Source organism: Acinonyx jubatus, chromosome C1, assembly GCF_027475565.1.
Source record: "Acinonyx jubatus isolate Ajub_Pintada_27869175 chromosome C1, VMU_Ajub_asm_v1.0, whole genome shotgun sequence".
Taxonomy (NCBI): Eukaryota; Metazoa; Chordata; class Mammalia; order Carnivora; family Felidae; genus Acinonyx; species Acinonyx jubatus.
This window is the reverse complement of record NC_069381.1, coordinates 109,172,710-109,188,920: the sequence shown is the minus strand read 5'-3', so window position 1 is coordinate 109,188,920 and position 16,211 is coordinate 109,172,710. Positions and strand designations below refer to the sequence as shown.

Here is a 16,211-nt window from a genome sequence, read left to right as displayed (position 1 = left end):
AAGTTTATTGGGGGGGAGAGAGGAAGAGAGAGGGAGGGAGAGGGAGAGGGAGAGGGAGAGGGAGAGGGAGAGGGAGAGGGAGAGGGAGGGAGGGAGAGAGAGAGAGAGAGAGAGAGAGAGAGAGAGAGAATGAATGAATATATCCCAAACAGGCTCCGCACTAGCAGTGAGGGGCTCGAACTCATGAACCATGAGATCATGACCTGAGTCGAAATCAAGAATCACACCACAAAGATTAATTTGTGGTGTCGTTAATTTTAACAACATCCAATTTATCAATTTATGTTATGCTTTTGGTCATATGTAAGAAATTTCATCTAAGCCAAGGTTACAAAGATTTCTCTCCTTTGTTCTCTTCTGCCAATTGTATTATTTTACATTTTACATTTAGATCTCTGATCTATTTGAGTTCATTGCCACATTAGGTATAAGAGATAGTTTAAAATTCTTTTTTCTCATATGCTGTCCAATTGTTCTGACTCCATTATGTGGAAAAAAGGCTATCTTTACTGAATTGCCTTTACACCTTTATCGAAATCAACGGACTGCATTTTTTCTATGGGTCTACCTCAATACCCTGATCACTGTAACTTCACATAAGGTCTTGAAATCAGCTACATTTCAGATCAAATCCTCCAACTATGTTGTTCTTTATCAAATGGTCTAGCAATCTGTGTTCTTCTGCCATTTTATAATTTTTAAAAACAGTTTATCATTATCTACAAAAAAAAGTGTTACTGATTTTGATCTGGGTGCACCAGGCTAAGGAGAAATTACATTTTAACAATACTGAGTCTTCAAACCACAAACAGTAATTCTCTACAAATATTTAGGCCTTCTTTGATTTGCTGCATCAGTGTTTCGTAGTTCTAGACACACAGATCCTGTATACACTTTGTCAGATTTACACCTATTTTTGGTGCCACTTAAGTGGTACTGTTTTTTACTTATTTCCATTCCTGGTTGTTCACTGCTAGTATAAATAAATACAATTAATTCTTATACATTGTCCATATATTCTGCAACCTTGCTAAATTCACATGTTGGTCCTAGAATCTCTCTTGTAGATTCCTTGGAGTATTCTACATAGACAATCATATCATCTGCAAATACGGGCAATTTATTTCTTCCTTTCTGTTCTAAAAACTTTATTTCTTTTTTTGCCTTATCACACTTCTCCATCTTAAAGGAGAAAACATTGTCTTCACTAGTAAGCATTATGGCATTAGCTACATACTTTTGTAGATGCCCTTCATCACATAAAAGAAAAATTCAATTCCTAGAATTTCTAGTTTGTAAGAATTTTTATCAAGTATGAAAAATTTTGTCAAATGCTTCTTCTCAATGTACACAGATGATCATATGGCTTTTCTTAGTCTTAATACAGTAAATAAGCCTCAACAACTTTTAAATGTGGAACACACTTGCATTCCCAAGATAAATCCCACTGGTCATGATGTATCATCCTTTTAATATATTGGTGGAATTTAACTCACATCTTGTCGTGACTTTTTCATCTATGCTCATGAAGAATATTAACATACTTTTCTTTTCTTGTAACATCTTTATCTGGTTTTATTATCAAGCCTCATATAATGAATTGGGAAGTATTCCTTCTAACATTTCCTGGGAGACACTGTGCAGATTTGGTATCTTTTCCTCTTACATGTTTGGTAGAATTCACCCGCGAAACCATCTGGATGGACTTCAAGTTTCCTCCACTGGAAGGTTTTAAACTATGAATTCAGTTTCTTTAAAAGAAGACTATCTAGGGCACCTGGGTGGCTCAGTTGGTTAAGCATCCAAATCTGATCTCAGTTGAGGTCTTGATCTCAGGGACATGAGTTCATGCCCCGTGTAGGTCCCTATATTGGTCACGAAGCCTACTTAAAAAAAAAAAAGATGAAGACTATTCCAGTTATCTATTCCTTCTGAGTGAGTTTTGGTAGTTTGTTCTTTGAAGGAATTGAGCAGTTTCACTCAAGCTGTCACATTTTGGGCATAGAGTTGTTCATGGTATTCTTATTATTGTTTTAATGTCTATAAGATCTGTAGTGACAGCTCCTCTTTCATTCCTGATATTGTTAACTTGGTCTCCTCCCTCACTATCCATGCTCTGCTTCTATTAAACAGTCTGTCATTCTTTCAAGTAAAACACCAGGTTCTGTAAAAAGTGAATATTAATATTACTATGAATATTACATAATTTCCTCAGGGAACTATTGTACTTCTGTAAATAGCAAAAGTGCTTTATCCACACTTCCCATTTCATCACACACTATCCATTAGTCTGCTTGGCTTGCCATAACAAACTAGTACCGACTGAGAGGCTGAAACAAAAATTTATTTTCTCACAGTTCTGGAAGCTGAAAATCTGAGATCAGGGTGCCAGCACAGTCAGGCTCTTGGTTTGCAGACAGCCACCTTCTTGCTATGTGGCAGAAAGAGACAGCAAGTACTCTGTGTCTCTTCTTATAGGGACCCATCAGGAAGCCCCTACCTTCATTCCCTCATTTAAACCTAATTATCTCCCAAAGGCCAGATTTCCAAATCCCATCACATTGGGGGTTAGGGCCTCAACATATAAATTTTAGAGACATGATTCAATCCACAGAACGCTCTATTTAAAAAAAACATATATTCAAGGTGGGTGGGAGGATGGGTGATACAGGTAATGGGGATTAAGGAGTACACTTGTCATAATGCACACTGGATGATGTATGGAATAGGTGAATCACTCACTACACTGTACATCTGAAACGAATATAACACTGTGTGTTAACTATACTGGAATTAAAATAACTTGAGGGGGAAGGAGGCCTGGGTGGCTCAGTTGGTTAAGCATCCAGCTTAGGCTCAGGTCATGATCTCACAGCTTGTGAGTTGGAGACCCACATCAGGCTCTCTGCTGTCAGTGTGGAGCCCATTTTGGATAAATAAAAAATAAAAATAATTATAATAATAATAAAAACAATTTGGGGCACTTGGGTGGTTCAGTCGGTTAAGCATCTGACTCTTGATTTCAGCTCAGGTCACGATCTCACGGGTTTGTGAGTTTGAGCCCAACATCAGCCTCCATGCTGGCCATGCGGACCCTGCTTGGGATTCTCTCTCCCCCTCTCTTTCTGCCCCTCCCCTGGGCATACACGCTTTCTCTTTCTCAAAATAAATAAATAAATTTTAAAATAAAATAAATTAGAGGCGCCTGGGTGACCCAGTTGGTTAAGCATCAGACTTCAGCTCAGGTCATGATCTTGCGGTTCGTGGGTTTGAGCACTGCAACGCACTCTGTGCTGACAGCTCAGAGCCTGGAGCCTGCTTCAAATTCTGTGCCTCCCACTCTCTCTGCCCCTCCCCCATTGGTGCTCTCTCAAAAATAAGCAAACATTTAAAAAATTAATTAAATAAAATAAATTAAAAACGCAAAACCAAAGTGGCGCCTGGGTGGCTCAGTCAGGTAAGTATCCAACTCTTGATTTCAGCTCAGGTCATGATCTAACAATTAGTGAGTTCGAGCCCCAAGTCGGGCTCTGCACTGACAGTGTGGAACCTGCTTGGGATTCTCTGTCTCCCTCCCTCTCTGTCTCTCTCTCCCAGAAATAAACATTAAAATATATATATATATATATATATATATATATATACATATATATATATATGTATATATATATATATATATATTTTCTCAAGGGTTGATATTTAATTAAATTATTTTTAATGTTTTACCAATAACATTCTCAGGTGAAATTGACTTCTTTTTTTCTTTCCAACTACCAGTGTAAGGTGGTAGTAAACATAAAATGACTATTAGTAGAAATTTGATACCACTGCCTTGAACCATGCTAAGGAGCCAAGAGTTTTATCCATTACTGCTTTCACACCATACATACAAATGTCTACACAGTAAAAAGGCCTAATATATCTTAGTATTATGAAAGTAGTTCTGACCTTAATTTGAAAACTCGCCACTGCCATACAGAATTAAATTCAAATAACTAGCACAGAAGAACTTATTACAAACTATGAAGTACGTTATTAATTTAAGATATTATTACAAATTATTCACAAGAAACATAACCAATAAAACCTGACCAATTCCTAAGCTTTCCAAATTTATTTATGAAAATGATAAAGTTATGCTTTCAACTTGATGAATATACACCTTAGAAAGAAATGGGAAATTCCAAAGAATCTAAAAAGAACAAATAAATAAAACTATCTTGGTTGGAATGAAACAAACAAACAAACAAAGCAGGCCAGTGGTATGCTATAAACACTCTCAAATTTGTTTATGCTTGTATTACTTATAAAAAGATATGCCAGAAGCGCCGGGTGGCTCAGTCGGTTAAGCATCCGACTTCAGCTCAGGTCACGATCTCGCGGTCCGTGAGTTCGAGCCCCGCGTCGGGCTCTGGGCTGATGGCTCAGAGCCTGGAGCCTGCTTCCGATTCTGTGTCTCCCTCTTTCTCTGCCCTCCCCCATTCATGCTCTGTCTCTGTCTCAAAAATAAATAAACATTAAAAAAAAAATTTTTTTTAAAAAGATATGCCAGAAACACTATCAGTGATGGCTTCTGGGGAAGGGAATTAGATGACTTAATGTAAGGAGGAGAAGAAACTTACTCAACACCTTTTGAATTGTAGGTGTTCAAATTCTATTGGAACCATCTATTATATGTGTTACCGCCCAAAATAAATGAGATTTGTTTCATAGGTAGTATTTAATGTTCCGGTATATTAAAAACTCAATGTAAAACACTGTAAAATTTCACCGTCTCACTCAACTTAAAAAACAGAAGCCAGAATTCAGTTTTGTTTTTAAGAATATATTTTTCCAGGGGCTCAGTTGTTAAATATCTGACTTCACCTCAGGTCATGATCTCATGGTTTGGGAGTTCGAGTCCCACATCAGGGGAGCTGGAGCCCCACTTCAGGTGAGCCTGTGCCCCGCTTCAGGTGAGCATGAGCCCCAGATCCGGTGAGCTCAAGCCCCGCTTCAGGTAAAACACAAGGCCCACTTCAAATAATCCCCGCTTCTCTCTCTCTCCCTTCCTCCCTCTCTCTCCTCTGTCCCTCCTGGGATTCTCTCTCTGTCCCTTGCTCCCTTGTACCCTCTCTCCATCTACAAGAACATATTTTTCCATTTCAGTATATAGTATATGCATTATCATTCTAAAGCAGTAAGGGTCCTATTTGATCTCCTTTAATGAGTAGATAGTATCCATTTATAAATGACAAAAATACAAGTTTAATTGCGTATTCTATTTGGGATTAAGTTTTCAACCAAAAACTTGGATAGTTTTTAGCTGGAAGCTCTGTAAGGCTGAAAAACATGCTTACATGCTTGACATCTATGTGATAGGTCTCTCCAAATGGAGAATTCAATTCAATACAGTTATTTCTGGAGAACTGACAGTTTCACTAGTACATTATTTCAAACACACAGACAAATAAGGCACAAGTCTAACAACTATTTTATTTGGAATACCATTGTTAATACTTTTAACCAAAATTAATTTTAAATGGAAAATATGACTGTCAAAAAAACTGTCCTTTCACATGTGCTTACACAATACTGGAAGAGAAAAGGAAGACTTATTCCAGATTATGTGACTGTTTATCTGTTTAGATAAACTAACCTTGGGGGCACCTAGGTGGTTCAGTCAGTTAAGCACCTGACTTCAGCTCAGGTCATGATCTCGAGGTTCATGGGTTCGAGCCCCATATCAGGCTCTCTGCTGACAGTTCAGAGCCTGGAGCCTGTTTTGGATTCTCTGCCTTCCTCCCTCTCTGTCCCTTCCCCACTCACACACACACTCTCTCTTTCAAAAATAAATAAACATTAAAAAAAAATTTTTTTAATGTAACTAACCTTGATGGAATCCTGATTTAAAAAAAGAAAATGTTAAACAAGTGTCAGTGAGGATGTGGAGAAAAGGGATACCTTGTACATTGCTGGCGGGAATGTAAATTGGTATAGCTACTACGGAAAACAGGATAAAGGTTCCTCAAAACATTAAAAATAGAACTACCCCAGGATCAAGGAATTCTACTTCTGGGTAATTATCCACAGAAAATAAAACTACTAATTTAATAAGATATATGCACCCCATGTTTACAACCTAAGTGTCCATCAACAAATGAAAGGATAAAGAAAATCTGTGTGTGTGTGTGTGTGTGTGTGTGTGTGTGTGTGTATGCAACACAATATTTGGCCATAAAAAAGAATGGAGTTTCAACATAAAAAAGAATTGCCAGTTTCAACAACATGGATGGACCTTGAGGAAACTATGCTAAGTAAAATAAGTCAGAAAAAGACAAATAGTGTATAGGTGAAACTTACATGTGGAATCTAAAAACAAAACAAACAAACAAAGGCCAAGTTCATACATTTAAGAAAACAGATTAACAGACTGGTGGTGGCCAGAGGCAGGGGATGAAGGTGGGAGACATGGGTGAAGGGGATCAAAAGGTACACCACTTCTAGTTATAAAATAAATATGTCATGGGGATATAACCAACACTTGTTAATGGACACTCATTAACAATACTGTATTGCATATTTGAAAGCTGCTAAAACAGATCTTAAAAGTTCTCATCACAAGAAAAAAAAATTTGTAACTATGTGAGGTGATGGCTATTACTAAATTTGTGGTGATCATTTTTCAATATATGCAAATACTGAATTACGTTGTACACATGAAACTATATAATGTTATATGTCAAGTATACCAGAATTTTAAAAATATAGTGCAAAAAAAGTTATATAAAATAATTTATTGAATTTATATATAGTTCAATTAGGTAACCTGGGTAAATAAAATTAGGTAAATAAAATTTGTCTGTCACATTAGATAAACAGAATACATATTAATTAATATTAGGTAATTATTGCTAATTTTCTTTTCTTACTGCTATATGGTTAAGAAAATCTCTTTATTACTGCTGATGATGAACACGGAGGTTTTTAGAAGTCTGCATCTTTCAGAGCTCATAAAAAACCTAAATGAACAAATTAATCCCTCTCTAACAACTATTAGAAGTCACTTGAAGATCCTGTTCCATCTCAATATCACATTATTATGGACACTGATGATCCCATTATATATGCTGAGTCAAATCTGTATTGTCTATTACATAATTTGCATATTTTTAAGCCTTGGTCCACTGTGAAAACAACACATGGTAATAACAGATTATCTGTTAAAAGAGGAGAAAACCGGGGCATCTGGATGGCTTAGTCAGTTAAGCATCTGATGTCAGCTCAGGTCATGATCTCAGTTTGTGGGTTTGAACCCCACATCATCAAGCTCTCTGCTGTCAGCACAAAGCCCACTTTGGATCTCCTGCCTCCCTCTCTCTCTGCCCTTCCCCCCCCCCCAAAAATAAATAAACACTTAAAACAAAAGAGGAGAAAATAAAGTAGAAAATAGATATACCACCATTTGCCATTAATCATGTGTACAATTGTGGATTATGTACATTTGTATTCTTTTTTCACATTAATAATTACAATTTAAGAGTTTTCCATATTACAAAACTCTTTGTAAATGTTTTTAACAACTTCCTAAATGTTCCACTAAGAATATGATTTACTTAAATGTCTCAATGCTTAGTAAAGGAAATGAGCCTCCACCATCTCTTCTTTAATAAGATCTCAATTCACAGACAATGTCCTCTATGCTGTATTTGCCGATGGAAGTGGACAACAATTACCTTGGGTTTGTTTGGTGATTATAACTTCAGGTCTGTCACTCTTGTGACACTGGTGGACATTCAAAGGAAGAGAGAAAAATACATATAATCATCTCAACTAATTTTTACTTCTAACAGGTAAACATTAAGTAGCAGTGCAGGGGTGATCTCTGTTTACTGTACCATGACATGCAAAAGGCTCTCCTAATAATCCACATTCAAACTGAACAGGAAAACTGAAATCTCTAATGAAGCTGTATGTATTTATGAGTATCAATGAATAAAAACTGCTTGGACGGTTTACCTTTAAAAAATCTCACTGCTGCATTTTTTAAAAGTATTTTTAAAATTTTTTTAAATATTTATCTTTGAGAGAGAGGGAAAGACACAGTGTGAGTGGGTGAGGGGCAGAGAGAGAGGGAGACAGAAAATCTGAAGCAGGCTCCAGTCTCTGAGCTGTCAGCACAGAGCCCAATTCAGGGCTCGAGCTCACAAGCTGTGAGATCATGACCTGAGCCAAAGTCAGGTGCTTAAGTGACTGACCCACCCAGGTGCCCCTAGTATTTTTATACAGAAGCACACATAAGATTATGTTTCAGCTGGTCTTATGCAAATGTCATCCAAGGCTCACAAGAACCTAACCCTGTATTTCCCCTAGGAACAACCATTTAGTATTTGCTAATTCAGTGTCATAACAATATCACAAAATATTATTGCCACGAATAACAGGAATCAACTAGAGCTGGGAATACTTACTATTCACAGGGAAAAAATAATAGAATTGGATGGGAAAGACAGTACAAGAATGTTCTCATTCTCTTTTTAATCTCTTCCAACTATAAGAGCCCCTTACTCAAGTCAGTCTTAGAAGCAAGTTCAAGATACACAAGAAAACTGTACCACTCTAATACTATTCACAACTCCTCCACAGAACACCTAAGCCTTGGGGGGAGAGGAGTACAAAGCATTTGAATAAAAAGTATAAGGAACTAGGAAAGCTAACTAAGACTCTATTTGAGGCTCTGATAACTTCCCTGTCAATGCTGGGGAACTTTTTGACACTGTGATTTCTTTTTTAAAGTTTTTTTGGGTGGCTCCTGGGTGGCTCAGTCAGTTGGGCATCCGACTTTGGCTCAGGTCATCTCACAGCTTATTGGTTCGAGCCCCACGTCGGGCTCTGTGCTGAAAGCTCAGAACCTGGAGTCTGCTTCTGATTCTGTATCTCCGTCTCTCTCTGCCCTTCCCCCGGCTCACATTCTCTCTCAAAAATAAAAACATTAAAAAAACATTTTTTTAATAAAGTTTTTTTTGGAGGGAGGGGGGCAAACAGAGAGAGGAGAAAATCCTAAGGCTCAGCACTGTCAATGCAGAGCCCGATGCGGGGCTCAATCTCACAAACTGCAAGATCAAGACCTGAGCTGAAATCAAGAGTCAGACATTCAACTGACTGAACCACCCAGTCACCCCAATATTTTGATTTCTAAAATGAAGGAATAAAATTAAGGACCACTAATATCACTCAATACTTAAAATTCGTAAAGCACAGAATGATTATGAATTATAATCCTGTATTTGATATTCAAGAAAACTTTTGCTATTTTTAAACCAGGTTACAACTGGCTGTGATTTCCAAAAGTACCTTTGTATATTTACAAATTTCAGAAAACCATTCTATGATTTAATAGAGATGAACAGAGGCAAACAAAAAATGTCTTACAAAAAATTCTGTCTTGCAAAAAAATCTTTCAGTCAAGTTCACAGGCATAAGCACCAGAGAGGAAAAAAAAAAGACTATTACTTCAACCTATCTGTAACATGAAATTTTATATAACCATTTAAAATCTTGAAATATTTTAAACAAATTGCACATGATCTAATGTTAAGTGGAAAAATCAGATTGTGAATAATTACAATTACTTTAAAAGAACCATACACTTTTGCGCAAAAGCCAAAAAATAGGTGCTCACTTCAGGAGCACATATACTAAAACTGGAACAATACAGAGAAGATTAGCATGGTCCCTGCACAAGAATGACACACAAATCCGTGAAACGTTCCGTATTTAAAAGGGGGGGGGGGGGGGCAGAAAAATGGGAAGGAACACATAAGAAAGGCAACAAAGCATGGGAGTTATGGTAAAATTTTGCTGTCTTCTTTATACCTTCAGTTTTTCTAAGCTGTCCACAACAGATGTGGATTACTTTTACAAGAAGGTAGGAATGGTGTTTTCTTTTTAAAATGCTTTTCTGGGGGCACCCGGGTGGCTCAGTCATTTGGGTGCCCAACTCTTGATTTCACCTTGGGTCATGATCTCACAGTTTGTGGGGTCCAACCCTGCATAGTACAGAGCCTGCTTGGGACTCACTCCCTCTCCCCTGACCATGTTCTCTCTCAAGTGAACAACAACAACAAAACTCTTCAAAAAAATAAAAATGCTTCTCTAATATCTCTAACTTTGCCAAATACTCCCACAACCACTGTTAACTACAACCAAACCACTGTTAGTTAATATATTCCTATCTGATGCTCTTAATTCTTTTTGTTAATTTATTCTTACCTATTATGCTCAATTTATTCAGCAGTCTTTGAACTCCCAAAATATACTATGCATAATCCTAGAAAGCATACATCACATTGGTAAACACACACACACACACACACACACACACACACACACACAATCTTTCTACCTAAACTTCAAATTCCTTGTAGGCAAGGACGGCATTGGGTTTTAAGTTTTTTTTTTTTTTAAGTTTATTGATTTACTTTGAAAGAGAGCATGGGGGAGGGGTAGAGAAAGAGGTGAGAGAGAAATTCCAAGCAGACTCTGCACTGCCAACAAAGCCCAATGCAGGGCTTGATCTCACAAACCTGAGAGAGATCATGACCTGAGCTGAAACCAAAAGTCAGACACTTAACCAACTGAGCCATCCAAGCGTCCCAAGGACTGAATGTTTCTTTTTTTTTTTAATGTTTATTTCTTTTTGAGAGACACACACACACAGAATGAGCGGGGGCGGGGGGAACAAAGAATTCAAAGCAGGCTCCAGTGCCGAGCTATCAGCACAGAGCCTGATACGGGGCTTGAACTCACAAGCTGTAATGTGACCTGAGCTGAAGTCGGAAGCTTGACTGACTGAGCCACCCAAGTACCCCGGACTGAATGTTTATAATCTCTGTATTTCCAATGCCTTGCATACAGCCTGGCACATATAAAAATTGTTATATATATATATATATATATATATATGTTAAAATATATACTTAACAGGGGCGGCTGGGTGGCTCAGTCGGTTAAGCATCCGACTTCGGCTCAGGTCATGATCTCGCGGTTCCCACGTCGGGCTCTGTGCTGACAGCTGGGAGCCTGGAGCCTGTTTCAGATTCTGTGTCTCCCTCTCTCTCTCTGACCCTCCCCCATTCATGCTCTGTCTCTCTCTGTCTCAAAAATAAACAAACTTAAAAAAAAATATTAAAAAAATATATATATATACTAACGGAAAATCACCATTGGAACACCCAATAATACTTGCTGCAGACAGGATCCACCAATGGATTAAGAAAATTCGTAGGCTGAAGTTTGAGAACAGTATATTTTACATAATTCCAAAGTATCTACTCCAAGATACTTACTAATTACAAATGAAAAAACAGTAACTATGCAGTAGAGAACCAGGAAAGTATCTGCTCAGAGAACAACATTAATTGTTGTGTTTCTATATTACAGAGAATGAGCTAAGAGAATTTTCACCAGATTGAAAGGGTATGTTCCAGATAGTCAAAACTTAAAATACAGAATATGTGCTGCACATATAAAATAAACATTTTGAGGTGGTGACACAATCCCTGAGATACACAAAAAGATAAAGTCCATCTGCCAGAATAACTATAACAGAGACAACTAATGTAAACAGCCCTCTTAACTATCCATCAAGAGCCTTCTGTATATATACTCATGTATATTAATACAGCCTTCTGTATTAATACTCTTGGATGGGTGCGTCTGGGTGGCTCAGTCCTTTAAGCATCCGACTCTGGACTTTGGCTCAGGTCATGATCTCACTGTTCATGAGTTCGAACCCTGCATCAGGCTCTGCCCTGACAGTGTAGAGCCTGCTTGGGATTGTCTCTCTCTCTCTCTGCGCCCCTCCCTGGTGCTCACTCACTCTCTCTCCCCCTCTCAAAATAAATAAACTTTATTTATTTATAAATAAATAAATATATATAATAATATATATAAATAAATATATATATATAAATAAATAAATATAATAAATAAATAAACTCCCCCTCTCAAAATAAATAAAATAAAGGGGCGCCTGGGTGGCTCAGTCGGTTGAGCAACCGACTTTGGCTCAGGTCATGATCTCACAGTTCATGAGTTCAAGCCCCGCACTGGGGCTCAGAGCCTGGAGCCTGCTTCTGATTCTGTGTCTCCCTCTCTCTCTGCCCCTCCCCCACTCATGCTCTGTCTCAGAAATAAACATTAAAAAAAAATTTTTTTTAATAAATAAATAAATAAATAAAATAAAAATAAAAAGGACGACTGCTCTAAATAAACAAGACATACAGGGCCTGGAGCCTGCTTCAGATTCTTTGTATGTGTGTGTCTCTCTCTCTACCCCTCCCCCACTCTCACTCTGTGTCTCTCAAAAATAAACAAACATCAAAAAAAATTTTTTAAATAAACAAGACTTAGGAGCCAACCAAATCGAACATATAAACCTTGATTAGGTCCTGGTGTTTGAAAAAAACAGCTATCAAAGACCAGCTGAATGTAGAACAGATATTACATAATAATAGGGAACTATGACTAATTTTCTTAGATACGATACTGCATGTTACTACTGCATGCTGAAGCAATATGTGTCATGTCTGCAATTACTCTCAAATGGTTCAAAAACATGTATGTATGTATGTATGTATGTATGTATGTAGAGACAGAATGTTATGGATTAAATTACATTCCCCCTCAACATCCTTAAATTGAAGCCCTAACCCTTAGTACCTTACTGGGTACTAGGGTCATTGCAGATGTCATTAGTTAGTATGAAGTCATATGGAGTAGGATGAGCCTGTAATTCAACGTGATTGGTGTCCTGATAAAAAGGGGAAATTCTGGACTTCTAGCCTCCAGAACTGTGAGAGAATAAATGCCTTTTGTTTGAAAAAAAAGGGGGGCATGGGGATTTGGACACACGTAAAGATTGGAGTTATGCCAGCACAAGCTAAAGAACTACCAGAAACTAAGAGAGAAACCTGGAACAGATCCTTCCCTAACATCTTCAGAGGGAACAAGGCCCCACTGATACTTGATCCCAGACACCTAGTCTTCCAAAATGTAAGACAATAGGGGCACCTGGATGGCTCAGCGTTAAGCATCCAACTTCGGCTTAGGTAGATATCACGGCTTATGAGTTCAAGCCCCCATCAGACTCTCTACTGTCAGTGCACAGCCCGCTTCAGATTGTCTGTCTCCCTCTCTCTATGCCCCTCCCACACTCACATTCTCTCCTCAAAAAAACCTCTTCGACCTCAGCTGCAGCAACTTCTTACTTGACACATCACCAAAGCCAAGGGAATTAAAAGCAAAAATGAACTACTGGGACCTCATGAAGATAAAAAGCTTCTGCACAGCAAAGGAAACAACAAAACTAAAAGGCAACCAACGGAATGGGAAAAGATATTTGCAAATGACATATCAGACAAAGGGCTAGTATCCAAAATCTATAAAGAACTCACCAAACTCAACACCCAAAAAATAAATAATCCAGTGAAGAAATGGGCAGAAAACATGAATAGACACTTCTCTAAAGAAGACATCCAGATGACTAACAGGCACATGAAAAGATGCTCAATGTCACTCCCCATCAAGGAAATACAAATCAAAACCACACTCAGATATCACCTCACGCCAGTCAGAGTGGCCAAAATGAACAAATCAGGAGACTATAGATGCTGGCAAGGATGTGGAGAAACGGGAGCCCTCTTGCACTGTTGGTGGGAATGCAAACTGGTGCAGCCACTCTGGAAAACAGTGTGGAGGTTCCTCAAAAAATTAAAAATAGACCTATCCTATGACCTAGCAATAGCACTGCTAGGAATTTACTCAAGGAATACAGGAGTGCTGATGCATAGGGGCACTTATACCCCAATGTTTATAGCAGCACTCTCAACAATAGCCAAATTATGGAAAGAGCCTAAATGTCCATCAACTGATGAATGGATAAAGAAATTGTGGTTTATATACACAATGAAGTACTACGTGGCAATGAGAAAGAATGAAATATGGCCTTTTGTAGCAACATGGATGGAACTGAAGAGTTTTATGCTAAGTGAAATAAGTCATACAGAGAAAGAGAGATACCATATGTTTTCACTCTTATGTGGATCCTGAGAAACTTAACAGAAGTCCATGGGGAGGGGAAGAAAAATTAAAAAAAAAAAAAAAAGAGGTTAGAGAGGGAGAGAGCCAAACCATAAGAGACTCTTAAAAACTGAGAATAGGGGCGCCTGGGTGGCTCAGTCGGTTAAGCAGCCGACTTCGGCTCAGGTCATGATCTCGCGGTCCGTGAGTTCGAGCCCCACGTCAGGCTCTGTGCTGACAGCTCAGAGCCTGGAGCCTGTTTCAGATTCTGTGTCTCCCTCTCTCTGACCCTCCCCCGTTCATGCTCTGTCTCTCTCTGTCTCAAAAATAAATAAACATTAGAAAAATAAAATTTGAAAAAAAAACTGAGAACAAACTGAGGGTTAATGGGGGGTGAGAGGGAGGGGAGAGTGGGTGATGCGTATTGAGGAGGGCACCTTTTGGGATGAGCACTGGGTGTTGTATGGAAACCAATTTGACAATAAATTTCATATTAAAAAAATAAAAAATAAAAAAAATGTTTAGTGGGAGGGGGGATAGGCTAGATGGGTAGGGGCACTAAGGAATCTATTCCTGAAATCATTGTTGCACTATATGCTAATCTGGATGTAAGTTTTAAAAAATAAATAAATAAATAGAAAACAAACAAACAAAAATGTTCAGAGGGGCACTTGGGTGGCACAGTTTGATGGGCGTCTGACTCTTCATCTCAGCTCAAGTCATGATATCATGGTTCATGGGTTCGAGCCCCACATCAGGCTCTGCACTGTTGGCGTGGAGCCTGCTTGGAATTATCTCTCCTTCTCTCTGACCCTCCCCTGCTTGTGATATCTAAGTAAATAAACTTAAAAAATAAAATAAAAAACAAATAAATGTTTAGAACTGTAAAACAATAAGTGACTATTGTTTTTTTTTTTAACGTTTATTTATTTTTGAGACAGAGAGAGACAGAACATGAATAGGAGAGGGGCAGAGAGAGAGGCACAGAATCCGAAACAGGCTCCAGGCTCTGAGCTGTCAGCACAGAGCCTGACACGGGGCTCGAACCCACGGACCGTGAGATCATGACCTGAGCCGAAGTCAGACGCCCAACCAACCAAGCCACCCAGGCGCCCCAATAAGTGACTATTGTTTAAGCAACCCAGTTGTGTTATGGCCGCCTAGCAAGCTAATAGAAAAAGAAACTACACCAAAATTGTAATAAATGTTGAATCTAGGGGGCAAGTATATGGTATTAACTACTTTCAACTTTTCTGCATATCTAAAATGTTTAGTACCTCAGGTAATACCTTAGAAATGTGTGAATATTCTGTTCTCTAATAATCAACCATTTAGTAGCCATTGATGATACTTACCTGAATAAAAGGAGCTTTGTTTATCGATATATCCATAAAATAGCTTGCTGGGATTTTGACTTGGATCACACTGAATCTACAGATCAAATTCAAAAGAACTGACAGCTTGAACAATATTGAATCTTCCTGTCCATGCAATATGGAATATTTTTCCATTTATTTAAGTATTATTTGATTTCTTTCAAAGAGTTTACAGCTTTCCTCATGCAGATTTTGTACATTTTTTTTAAGATTAATATCTAAGGGATTTGGGGGGGGGGTGCTAATATAGATAGCACTGCTTTATTTCCAGATTCCAACTGTTTGTTGCTGGTATATAAGAAAGCAATTGGCTTCTGTATATTCATCTTGTATTTTGAAACCTCGCTATAATCAATTAGTTACAAAAGATACTTTGTTAACTCTTGAAATTTTCTACATAGACAATCACATCTGTGAACAAAGACAATTTTATTTTTTTCAAAGAGCTTAGTTTATTTTTTTCTAACTTTATTTATTTTGGGGGCGGGGGGGGGGGAAGCACACACGAGGCATACGGATGCATGGGGCAGGGAGAGAGACAGAATCCCAAGCAGGCTCTGCAATGTCAGCACGGAGCCCAACCTATGGCTCGAATCCACAAACTGTGAGATCATGGCCTCAGTCAAAATTCAGAGTCAGACACTCAACCAACTGAGCCAGGTGCCCCGAACAAAGACCATTTTAATTCTTCCTTACCAATCTGTATACCTTTTATTTCCTTTTCTTGTTTTACTGCATTCTCTAGGACTTCCAAGACAATGCTGAAAAGGAGTG

General features: G+C 38.2%; 1 protein-coding gene and 1 non-coding gene across 14 annotated transcripts in view; one reads left to right on the top strand and one right to left on the bottom strand.

The window, feature by feature from the left end:
• Positions 1-16,211, bottom strand: part of WDR33 (WD repeat domain 33) — a 107,724-nt gene that overhangs the window by 76,932 nt on the left and 14,581 nt on the right. The window lies entirely within an intron of this gene.
• LOC113598417 (U6 spliceosomal RNA) lies at positions 9,654-9,760 on the top strand. Its single transcript, XR_003419068.1, has one exon. It is a non-coding gene; the product is annotated as a U6 spliceosomal RNA (small nuclear RNA).